Source organism: Mastomys coucha, unplaced genomic scaffold, assembly GCF_008632895.1.
Source record: "Mastomys coucha isolate ucsf_1 unplaced genomic scaffold, UCSF_Mcou_1 pScaffold16, whole genome shotgun sequence".
In the NCBI taxonomy this organism is placed as follows: domain Eukaryota; kingdom Metazoa; phylum Chordata; class Mammalia; order Rodentia; family Muridae; genus Mastomys; species Mastomys coucha.
The window spans coordinates 102,864,925-102,877,359 of NW_022196898.1; the positions used below are offsets into that span (position 1 = coordinate 102,864,925).

The 12,435-nt window shown below is 38.0% G+C and overlaps 1 long non-coding RNA gene across 2 annotated transcripts in view; it reads right to left on the minus strand.

Annotated features, from left to right (window-relative positions):
* Positions 1 to 398: 398 nt before the first annotated feature.
* LOC116094412 overlaps positions 399 to 12,435 on the minus strand; it is a 16,394-nt gene continuing 4,357 nt past the window's right edge. For both annotated transcript variants that reach the window (XR_004120095.1, XR_004120096.1), the window contains exon 3: positions 399 to 688. This is a non-coding gene — a long non-coding RNA (uncharacterized LOC116094412). The remainder of the gene's footprint in view (positions 689 to 12,435) is intronic.

The window sequence follows — 12,435 nt, forward strand, 5'->3', positions numbered from 1 at the left end:
CTCAGAAAGCCTTTCAAGTGTTTAGTTATCCTTACATCTTCTTTGCCAGTTGTTAACTCTTTGTCTTCCTGGAGCCTAGCATATTTCTTGACACTTGGTGGCCATTCAGTATATATTAGTGAAGTTTTGATTTTCTGAGACTCACAACAAGTAGGATGTACCAAGGACCAAGGACCCTTGTGAAGAGTAAAACTTTCTGCTAAGTATACACTGTACTCAACAATATGCCAGTCACAACAGTGGTTTGTGCTCAGTGGGGGCTCCCCCTCACTTGAGGAGAGAGGCTTGACTCTGCCTTCTCAGCTGATTTTGCCAGAGTCTTGAGAAGTATGGGACGCAATAGCTACAGAGGATGTCGGGTCTTTCTGTAAAGATCAAGAAGCAACATCAAAAAGAAATGCTGGTACCACAGGGTTTATAGCTGTAAAGGAATGTACTAGAAACATGTATTATAGTTTCCAAAACAAAATTCATATGAGGTCTGGATGGCTCAATTGCTTTTGCATGTGGCAATAAAACAACTCCACTGGATAACGGAGAACACTCCAAGCCTCAGCACTCTTTGCAGGAAAGCATGTCAACATGCTCCACAGGACAAAAGCCACATTATCTGGACTATGTTCATGTGCTCTTTATGCAGGAACAGCGGATGGTGTTGTCTTTGGGCTTGGATCTGATGTACAGCTTCCTAAGAGAGTGGACCATTTCAGATTGTTAGTGAGAGACATGCTTTAACTGCTTACGCATTTTCCCCGTCCCTTCAAAGCAACACATGAAAGTATGGAGTACAAAGCACTCTTGGATTCTATAATTCCACAAAGCAGAAACTGAATGTATAGAATGCAAAGACCTGGGAAGAGAGGTATAGCACTGTGGCAAGAACAACACACTGCTCCCAAAGCATATGATCTTAAAAATCACTTTCTTTATAAGAAAAGGGAGTGGAGGAGAAAAAGGAGATCAGGGTAAATGGGCAACAAGAGAGGGTGATGCAGCTGAATATGATTAAACACATTCTATGAAGGAAAATGCCATAGTGGAACCCACTGTTATGTATAATAACTATGTACATTATATGTAATATGGAAAGCCCTTAACTGATCCATTTCTGTGGAAAGTCCAGGCCTGGTCTGTGACATGTGCATAAGTGCATTCATCCCATTGTTCTGTGAGAAAAAGACATCAGCCACTCACCACAGCCATGGGGAACACCGAAAGTGGTATACCTTTCTACCACTTTGCTTGTTAAATGAGTTAAAGAGAGGAGATTAAAGGGTGAGGTTTCTCCCATTCCCACCACAAGGATACACATACTCTGTATCCTCAGATATCCAAGGAACTTCATGGTAGCAGGTAGAGTTGATAATGTTAGGATAAATATGTGGTCTTCAGTAACTTGTCAGGTTACCTCATGAATAATTCTGAGGTAAGACTGGACTTTAGTATAGGTGGTAGACATGTACTGCAACATAATTTTATGAACAATCCATTACATGTTTTGGTAGTTTAAATTCACTAAATTAGAACACATTAAGGTATATATGGTCAACCCTTATAATTTTAAAATACAGATGATGATTAATCAAGAAAACTGCAAATAAAGAGGTCAATACATTCAAAATAGACCTCTCTTAAGTGAGTTCTTATTTGCACACAGAAGTAGATGAGAAGTAACTAATGTCTCAAAATGTGCACAACACAAAAACTTGGCTTTGAATTTACTCAGCAATTATCCAGGGGACATGAAAGCAGACTAGAAAATCTGAGATGAGCGTCTTCCACCCATTAGCACTGCAGCTCCAGAAACATCAGGGGACATCATCTCTGCCTCATTCTCCCTGTCAGATGTTTGGAAAGCCCGTACTCTTTTATTTCATCCTTTCCTTTCATTATTTTTTTCTTTGCTTTCTTTTCTTTTTACATTTTATTTCCATTTCTTTATTCTCGCTCCCTTCCTTTCATTTATATTCTGGACCCTTACCATTTTTTTGTAAGACAGGGTTATTTCTTATCATGTAGTCCTGGTTAACCTCAAACTCTCAATCCTCCTGCCACAGCCTCTAGAGCGCTAAGATTATACAGGTATAACCTGGTACACTTAGTGAAGCCTTTGCTTGCGAATAAGGTGGCTGTTCTTGTTTCCAGACCAGCAGTGACACCCAGAGGTTCACACAGAAGTTCCCTGTTTCATGATTTTCTGGTGGATGCCCTGAATGGCTTCCCTATAAGGGACCTGAGTTCATGAGCTTGTTCTTATCTCTGAAGAATTTTCCTAGAGAAACAACTAACACAGAATACTGAACAGAGGTCAATTTTATTCTTTCACTCAAGACAAAGGAGTATTATGAAGAAAGAAGAATAATTTAAGCCCAAACTCAATTAAAGATCACAAATAATAGATTTTTCCTAGTAATAAAAATAGAAGTCACCATTTATTTACACAAATCATTTTGAAATTAGCTGGCTTGATGAAATCAAAGCTTTTCTAGAACTTTCTCCATCAGTATCCAATTGCACTTTCTAGTCATCAGCAGAAGCATCTCAAGAAGTCCTTAGAAACATATTTTTTTGGACTTCCTCCTCAGTTTTCAGAATATGAATTTCTTTTGAACAAGATTTATATAGGGACTGAATGCCCAGCAAAGTTGACTGACTATTGCTGTGCATCTGCCTCATTTTAACAGGCAAGAAAACCCTGATTGTTAAAGTTCAAACCATGTCTGGGCCATGGTCAGCAGCACAAGCAGCTGGAGCCCAGATGTTCTTAGATTTATACCCAATAAGGACATCTGCAGAATTCCTTAATGTTCCCTTAGCTGAGTCAGTGGCTCCTAAAGGGACTAGAGAGAGAAGTTAATTCAGAAACATAAGCCAGGGTTCTGTTCCTCCAGTCAGCCAAGACACTGCTCCAGAGGCCAGACAATGTGCAACAGGTAGATTTCAAGCAATCAGGGCCACCTTCCAGGAGAACCTCCATGGTTACTGAACCACATGCCACAGGGTCTCTCTACCAGAGGCTTGCTGCACAAGTCTAGGTGCCTATGTCTATTTCCATGTTTCAACAAGAGAACAGGTGGATCTCGGTATGATGTACAGCTAAACCATCTCCTCTACTGCCTGACTGGGAGCAGAGTAGAATTGCTTTCCTCAAATGCCTTAATAGAATGAAATGGAACAGAATGTCACTCCTCTTTTTAAAACACTGATACCCACAGAGAGATATAAATCTAATATTTTGACATATTGAAATTAACAGCTACAATTGTCATTTGCATATCACCATTTCATGTCCTGGGACCTTTTAAACAGCTCAGAGTATTTCCTGCATAACATTGGAACGGGAGGAAATAGGACTTGGGAAATGGATGAGGTTGCCTGTGTGCTTTAATGCTTTGCACTACAGGGTTGGAGCATTAACATATAGAAAACAATTTTGTACAACTTACTCATTTTTCATATTTTAGCTCACAGTCTTTCAGCAAAGGGAATAAGCAGATGTAGGGGAAAATCATTGGAGGATAATAAATAATGAATCAAGGCTACAAAACAAAGGTGGTGATACATGGCTCTCCACTATATTTACTGCTAACATTTGGGAATATAATGGGGTAAAAGGGTAATTTTATCCTTCAGCCCTGCATAACCATGAGGAAAAGATTATAAGAGCCTTAATGGGTCCACAGAAGACACATTTCTCTAAATTATTACAAATGCTTCTGATTCTGTTTCTGGACTGGTCTAGGATGGTTTTCTCTATAAAGAAAACACTTTAAATGTACCATATTTCCTGGTAGCCATTCTATGAGCAGACGTCCCATGATTAACTTTCTTAACCTCTCATAAAATAAATGTAAGTATAAAAATGTTATATAGAATGAACATTGCATGTAGGGAAGTGATTGAAGCATTTTTGAAGTGTAAGAAATTTGACTTGTATAATTAAAAATTTGGGTACTCTACCTACTTTTCTACTGTCTGCTTTGAGAAGCTCCTGACATACAGTTATGCATGTTGTCACGAGAAGAGGTATGAAGAGGACCCAGAAACATGCATAGGAAGTATCAAGTACTCCAACAATCTTACTACCGACACTCTGCACACATGCATTTTTCAGGGCACTTAGGTGATACACAGACATTAATTGGCTAGTTGGCTTTAGCATGCTGTCAATTAATCTTTAAAACTATTAAGGCCTGGCATGGCACTGGAGGAAAGCAATCACTGCAACCTTTCAAACTGGGAAACAAAGATTATTCTGCTAATTAGTATCTTCTTTTTGCTAAAAGCCACAGAAGTGTGTGTTGGCACAACTTTTAACAATTTTCCAAGGGCTTCCCTTTATATTTTTACACATTTCTCTTTCTCTTTTATATTTCTGTGTACTTTGATCTTGTCTTAAATCTCATCTTAAATTCTCAGTGCAATGCATGTCCAGCTTTTAACTGAAAAGAAGTTAATGATCATTAGACAGTTTTACTGAAAAAGATTTAGACACTAAGGTTTTTGTAAACAGTTCATAGTTTTTAATGAAAATCTATGTAGGAGTCTTGGGAGAGGACAATCAGTTATAAGTGTGTTCTACTTTTTTGGTTCAGTTCCTAGAGCTCAAGTCAGATGGCTCAAAACACTCTGAAACTCCAGCTCCAGGGTTTGACACCCTCTTCTAGGCTCTGTGGCGAATTGAACAGAAGTATCATACACTTACACAAATACACACATACACATAAGTAAATTAATATTTCAGATGCTATATATATATCTCTACTTAAAGACTGTGAACATTCATTTCATGTTTATTATACTCAAAGAAGAAATGAAAATGAAGGTGTGTGCAGCCACTGACACCACTGTAATTTCTGGCTGAAGACATGAGACAAATGATTATTTAACTCTAAGTAGAAATGTGTTGTTGGAAAGGGATGAGGTACCATGAGACTAAGGCAGGTAGAGAATGTTTCTTGAGGAAATAGGTTTGAGAAAAGTTTGATATGTTCTTGGGGATTGACTATGGGAAGAACTGTCTGAGTGAATGGAGTGGAGGCACCAATTAACTTCATCATTACCCAGAGTGTCACACAGAACCTCAGGTATTGAAGGTTCTTATATTAGAAGGAAAACCAATTAGCCTATAGCTGATATGTTGTATGAGTGAATCCAATATCAGAAATGTTTGTGGATACCCTGTTAAAGGTGCCACCTAGGGGGAAGTGCCATCCCTCAGATCTTAGAGGACACCATCTTAGGACCTCAGACTTAAAGTTTCAAGATCAGAAGACAGCCAATCTGATATATCAGCTTAAAGGGACAAGATGATGCCCTGGTCCCTGGTGACATTGTTTTTCTGTCTATGAGGATGTTCTTGGACAAGGTTATCAGTCATACTTATAAACTGAGTGAAGACAATTCAGGTGCCCATCAAGACAACAGGGCACAGTACATGGCTCATTCTTCCCCTCCTTCAGATGAAATCGTGAATTTCTGGTTCTCAGGGCCTTGAACTCAGAATCATCCACTCTTGTAGATTCCACAGGTACATAGCTTGCAGAGAGCTAATAGTGTCCACCACAGACCTAGGGACCAGTGTCAAAATATTTAAATGTCTTTTGGTTCTGTTTCTCCACAGAATGATAATGAGAAGTTGCACTTTTTCTGATGCTACACAGACACCCCATAGCTACCTCTTGTATTCTATGGATCCTATTTCCATTCTTAGCTTGCATAGATCATCAGTTAGCATAATAATTCAAATTGAAAATGGTATCCTTTCCATAAAGTTAAAAGGAATACATAGTAAAAGGTATATGACATAGGAAGTATCCCACTTGAGCCATGTGCTGCCTCTGTACATACGAACCAGAGAGAAATACTGATGTTCTAAGCAGTCATCAATGAGCCTGATAGACATATATTCTGTGTCCATAATTAGAAAGACTAGCTCTTTAGGAGCAGAGACCCAGAATCCTGTCTTGAAATCAGGTCACTAAGTAAGTCCCATTGCTCACATAAGCATTTGTTGATCTGGTCTGGAACTAACAGATGCTAAGGAAGCTATTTAATGCCTGACACCTTAGGAGCAGCATCTGGTAGCTCTGTGACCATATGCACAGTGCCTGTCACAGACCATATCCCTACAGAGTGGGATTTATTGGGAAAAAAAGACGGCTATTTAATCCTAAAGACACATGTCAGATAATATGGATTGCAGAAGTGTCCCAACCCCCAATAATGGACATCTCAAAATTCAGATCATCGATCTTCTTGGACTTGATCTGACCTGCCTTTCTTGCTATTGTGTAAGACATGGAGAAGAAACAATGTCTGAACTTCCTTCCTTCTAAGATTCTGTGGGGATAAGTTTGAACAAAATGAAGAAATAAAGTTTTCTCAAATACTTGCAGAGAAAATGAGGTACTATTTCATTAAAAGACCTTATCCAGGAATGTAATTCATATTGAAATGGGACCATGATGGAAAATCTACTGGTGATTACAAAAATTTTTAGGAGAAATAAGCCAAACAAATACAAATGTGCAATGAAGCATATCTCAGGTTATTTTATACCAGTCATAAAGAGTTATTCTTCCTGGTAATGCAGAGATAATCTTTTAAAATTGTCCTATGCAGTTTTTGCAGGATTCATCATTTTTTTCTCTCTTTATGTCTCCTTGAGAGAACTAGTATTATTTAAGTGAAGTAGATGCACATTAGTAGCACAATGGTAAGTTTAAAATGGTTTAAGAATTAAAGAATAAAGATAAAAAAGCAACCTGAAATAAATATCTATCATGTGTAGAGTGAAACACGTAGGGACATAGGAATGATGTACGCTCCTGGAGATGATGCCATCTGCCTTGGGTAAAGTGATTGACCTGATGGAGAAATTACATCAGACCTAGACTGTTGACAGCTTCCTTGTTTTCTTTAGAAGATGGACTTCCAGTTATTTTAAAACTTTATACAGATAATCAACTACATATTATATATTGATTCTGATTAAAGCCTCTATTGTTTTTCTTGGGCTCTGAATTTCCTAGATGCCAAGGGGGACAATTCACCCACTCCTAAATGAATGCTTAACTTGACACTTGCTTTGGATAATAAAACACAGGAGAGTGATGGCAATGTGATAGTAATGATGCTCTGCAAGTGATGGAATCAACTCCTTGGGAAGGCTTGTAGTTTTCATGATTCTTCTTTGTTTTTCAACAATAATGAGCCTCAACCCATCTTTAACTAAAGACCAAACACATCTACAACCAGGAGAACTGAGAGGTCAACTCCAGGTCTTGATCAAAAGCCATTGGCTCTCACTTTAAATTAATGACATTGACTTAGTGTGTTATGTAGTGATATCTTGTCAAATAAACTAAATGTAGCAAATAAGGACTCATAAGAGAGAACCAAATGGAAGATACACTTGGTCACTGGACTTTGGAAAAAGTCCTGTGTGGTATAGGCTCTTCCAGCTATGAGTATTTCCATCCTGACAGCCTGTCCTTTGGCAATTATACCATGTTGAGGTCTTAGACTCCTGTCTCAAAGTATTATCTTTCCAAGGAATGAATTCATTTCAAAATAAGGCTTTGCATAATTTTCTCTATCAGGATACCTTTTAATGATAAGGTGTCATTAAATGGTATGATGCTGGCAGATGTGAGAGAAGATATTCTGAACAGAAGTGATCACGTAGGATTTTTGTCATACTGCCTGGAAAAGTGTGCTCTATTCGTCTCTGGAATCAGTCAGCTCACTGGGGGGATCAAATCCTTCAGCCAGGGTGCTTCAAAATCATACTTCTCTTACTGCTAGAACAGATTTAGGGGTGGCTTTTCTTAAAGGGAGCACGAGATTTCATTCTGTAATCCAGATCAGTCTCAGAACTGCACTGTTCAGTGGGCAGGAAGGCCCCACTCATTGTCTTGGCTAGAGTCCAGAGAAAAGGATAATCCTCCATTCTGTTAGGTCCTGTGGCTTATTTTAACCAAACATGGAGTCAGCTCAATTATCTGTACTGATGGAGGGGAAACAAGACCTAAGTGAACCACAACTCAAAACAAAATTACTAGATTGTTTGATAAATACAGAGGCAATATTCTAAAAGGATATTTTAAAAGTCACCTGGAGGACTCTCGAACTTTTCCTTCCTAGGCTGTCCAAGGAGTCCGGAAATTATGTTATTTAGGGCAAACAGAAAAACAGTATTTATTTGAAGGACACAGGATATTCAGAAGGTACTAACTACCACGTATCAGATATAATCCTAGAAAAGAGATGCGGCTTGCTTTTTCTGCCTTTTCATTTCCTGTGTATAATTTCTGGTTAGTTTTTATGCTACTAGTAAGGGCTTCCAAAATTACACACTTATTACATTTTAAGCACATTTTTGTAAGAAATAAACTTATGGAGGAACTATTGTACCTTGTAGAGAGTTCAGAATATTAAAATATTGTAGTAGGTTTTAAGGTAATTATAATACAAACTGCAACTCTTCATCAGCTCTTACACTAATTTCCATACTTTGCAAGCTTCGCCTTCCTGTGCTTCACTGTCTTTGCTGGGAGGTTTTCTGTAGTCACAGATCCTATTCTGGCTCCTGACTTTGAAACGTTCATGTGCACATGATGTTGCTTCAACATTTTTGATTTGCTAAGTTTTATGACACTCCATTCTTCCAATCTTAATGATCTTTCATATTCCTTGTGTTAGCTTGAGATCCTAGATTTACATAACAGAAATACATTGCATCATTGAAAATGGCTGTGGAGCATACTGGGGAAGACAAAGAAGGCTGGGAGAACTATGAGGTTATTACACTGTCCTGAATATATTAGAGCAGAGGTGGAGCTTGAAAGAGTAGCAGCAGTGGCACACTCTTTAATACATCCAACAAGCTTGGTGGACTTTTCCAGCTATATCTCACTTTCAGGAAAACCTGGCATGTCACAGCCTGGATCTTCTTATATCTGCTCTGATTCCTGTTCAGGTATTAGTAGGACAGGGTCTTATGGGAAACATGGCTTTCAGAACAAAGGGATAATGGGCTTAAGTATGAAGCTGCAGAATGGTTGCTCCTTTCCACTCCATACAGTAGGAGAATGAAGATGTATGCATTCAAAGCCAGGGCTCTGTGCTCTTGATCTCTGTCCTTATGATGTGTGTGTGTATGTGTGTGTGTGTGTGTGTGTGTGTGCATATGTGTGTGTATTCCCTCCTTGTGCGTGCATGCATGCATGTATATGTATGTTTTGGTTTCCTTTAAAGAGAAGTTAAGTAATGGGCATAAACAAACATGGGCTTTCTAGGATGGTGACTGAGTTGACAATTTTACACTAGTTGCTTTTAAATTATAATTTTTATAAAACCTGAATTTTATAATCTTAGCATTGAATTGAGTTGCTGCTATAGAATGAGAATACAGGAGATACAAGCATCTTTGGATTAATATGCGTTCTCACATTAGGATGTCTTTTTCCTTCCAGTACCACATGAGAAAGTAGCATGGTTCAGGGGCAAGGATCTGGGGCTGTGATGGCATTTAACTTCTATGCTGACCAGGGGTGTATCACTGCTCCAGTCTGCCCAGCAATGGGATACATGCAAAAGTAAGTGTTTCATGAATGTCCAGAGGTTCAGTGGGAATCGAATCCAGGTGTTCTCACCAAAGAGCCCACGGTTTCCTGCTACTAAACCTTCCCCATTCTCTAGCACAGTGTGGACACATGGAAATCATGGTTCATCCAACTGGCAGTATAAGTCTGTGGAGATAATATGGTAGCTTATATATATATATATATATATATGTATGTATATATGATAAATTATTTTATTTTTATTCGTAAGAAGATAAATTTTACTTGTATTATGGACTTTTGTGTAACAAATTTTTCCCATGTCTTAGCTGCTTAAGAGTATAGCAATTCTGTGTCTGTCATGGTTTCTAATGGTCAAAAATCCAGAAAGAGCAAGGCAGAATTGCTCTGTCTCAACTCTGATGTCTGGAGCAGTGCCTGCAAGAACTAAATGGTTGCTTGAGGCCCCTTCAGCTACAGATGTGGCTGTTAGGTTTTGCCTTTCATCACACCAACATGAAACCTCTTGATATGGCCTGCATAGCTTTTCTCTGGAGAGATAGCAGGATTTTTTTTTTGTGGAATGAAGCCTGTGAAAGCAGGGTAGAACCAAATTGCCATTTTCACTTTCTTGTGAACATTGAGCGCTATTTCTACACAATATTGAAGCCTAAAAGGAAGAAAATTGATCTTTTTCTTTGTAGGAGCAACTCACAGTGTAGCAGAAACATATGGGATTGGTCTGAAGAACTATTTACTTATCAGTGATCTAGGATCATCTATTTGTTCTTTATATTTTAAGGAGTGTCTTCTGCATTCTAATGTCTTGGTACTAGGGGTGGCCTGGAAGAGAGAGAAGGATGGTATGGAAACAGGGCTTGAGGACAGACATGGAGTTTTAAAGCTCAGTGTTTTGTCTTAAAGGAGTTATTAAATTCATCTTATGTCTCAGTTCTCTGCTTTCATGTTAATTAACAATACCCAACTCATAGGAAGATAGTATAGGTTAAATACAATTACATACAAGATGCATTATGCTGAAATTAGTCACCATGATGTCTCTACTTCATTTAGAAAAAGGGCTTTGGGAAAACCCTTTTTTTGTTTTTTTTCTTTGTTTTGTTTTGTTTTTTGTTTTTTCAAGACAGGGTTTCTCTGTGCATACCTGGTTGTCCTGGAACTCTGTAGACCAGGCTGGTCTTAAACTCAGAAATTCACCTGCCTCTGCCCCTAACTGCTGGGGTTAAAAGGGATGCTCCAACACTACCCTGCAAAACCTTTGTTTTTTAATAACTCAAGACATTAGGAAATTGCTTTAACTCTAACTTTGTTGGCCATCTGCACTGTATTCACGTAACTGAAGAAGTATGCATTTGAGACCAGCTCAGAACTCATTCCTGCACATTGGCTTGTGGGATGGTATACTGGCCTGACTGAGCATCTTATGCATGAAGCTAGTGCTGGGTAAAAAACATTGGGGGAAAAAGGGATTTTATGCTGTAAGCATTCACATTCCCAAGTCACATCATCTGTTTGTTGATGTTGCGTGAGATGCTTTTCCAGTCCCTCCTTCAGCACTGTGTGGACACTTTTCTACAGCATCCAGGCTTGCCAAAACAGTGTTGCTGCTTCATATGTGTTGTGGGATGAACATCTAAGTTTCCTGTTTCCTTTAATTTATTTGAGAACTCTTGTGTAGTCAGAGAACAGCTGCCTTGCTGGGAGCCACATAGTATCTGTGTCATATACTGAGCCATGTGCACCAGCTGTCTGTTTAGCCTTGGCTGCATCCAAATACACTGAGATTTCCAGAGTAAGTTTGAAACAGAAAGGCAGACATTGTTCCTGCAAAAGCACACATATTCCTTACTCCACTGTTCACCTAACCTTCTTTGTTACATCAAGAAAAGTGTGTGCACAAGAGACATTCAGGTGAAAGCCAGTTACCCCTCTTGTGCACCAAGCTCTGTCTGAGGGGTTCTGTGGTCTTTTCCTGACAGTAGGAGAAGAGATGAAGAGGTTTGGTAAGGAGGAATGTTCAGCCTCACCTACCTGTCACTCAGGGGAGAATAGTGCAGGCTTGCTTGGTTCACATTGGACATGCCTTGGGCTATGTATATATTTACTCGACTCCATCAAATAGTTGACTTAAATCAATATAAACTTATCAAATACACATATAATGCTTTACCTTACAGGAAATATTTCTGCAGGGAATTTAGAGAACAGTGGCCAGAAACCACACCACTTATGGAATGAATCAAGTGATTTTATTTTTCTGCTATGCTCACAATACAGGCATTCTACCATTTAACTGTTTTGTGAAATATGAAATATATGGTATCTTTCAATTCTAATTTAAGGTAGGTCCAACCCATTTTTCTGTATCTTCTCCTAATATTTTTGGTTGACTATATCCATGGTTAACAGTGAAATGAAAAATAGGAATTCTATATTCATGGAAATGATAACATATGTGTTTGTATATATATATATATATATATATATATATATATATATATATATATATATATATATATATATATATATATATATATATATATATATATATATACATACATATATATATATGTATGTATGTATGTATTATCTTAAAAATTTTACTATGAGATAGAATCAAACCAATACTCTATTCTCTTTCTTCTTTTTAGGTCTTTAAAGTTAATCTCAATCAAACTTCCCTCTGGCCACATACACTCTGAATTTCATAGTCTCTTTTGATAGTTTTTGTTACATATGCACACATGCACAAACACATATATGTATATAAGCACAAATATACATATATATAAAATCCTGTTAGGTTTATATATATTGTATATATTATATAGATATAATATATATA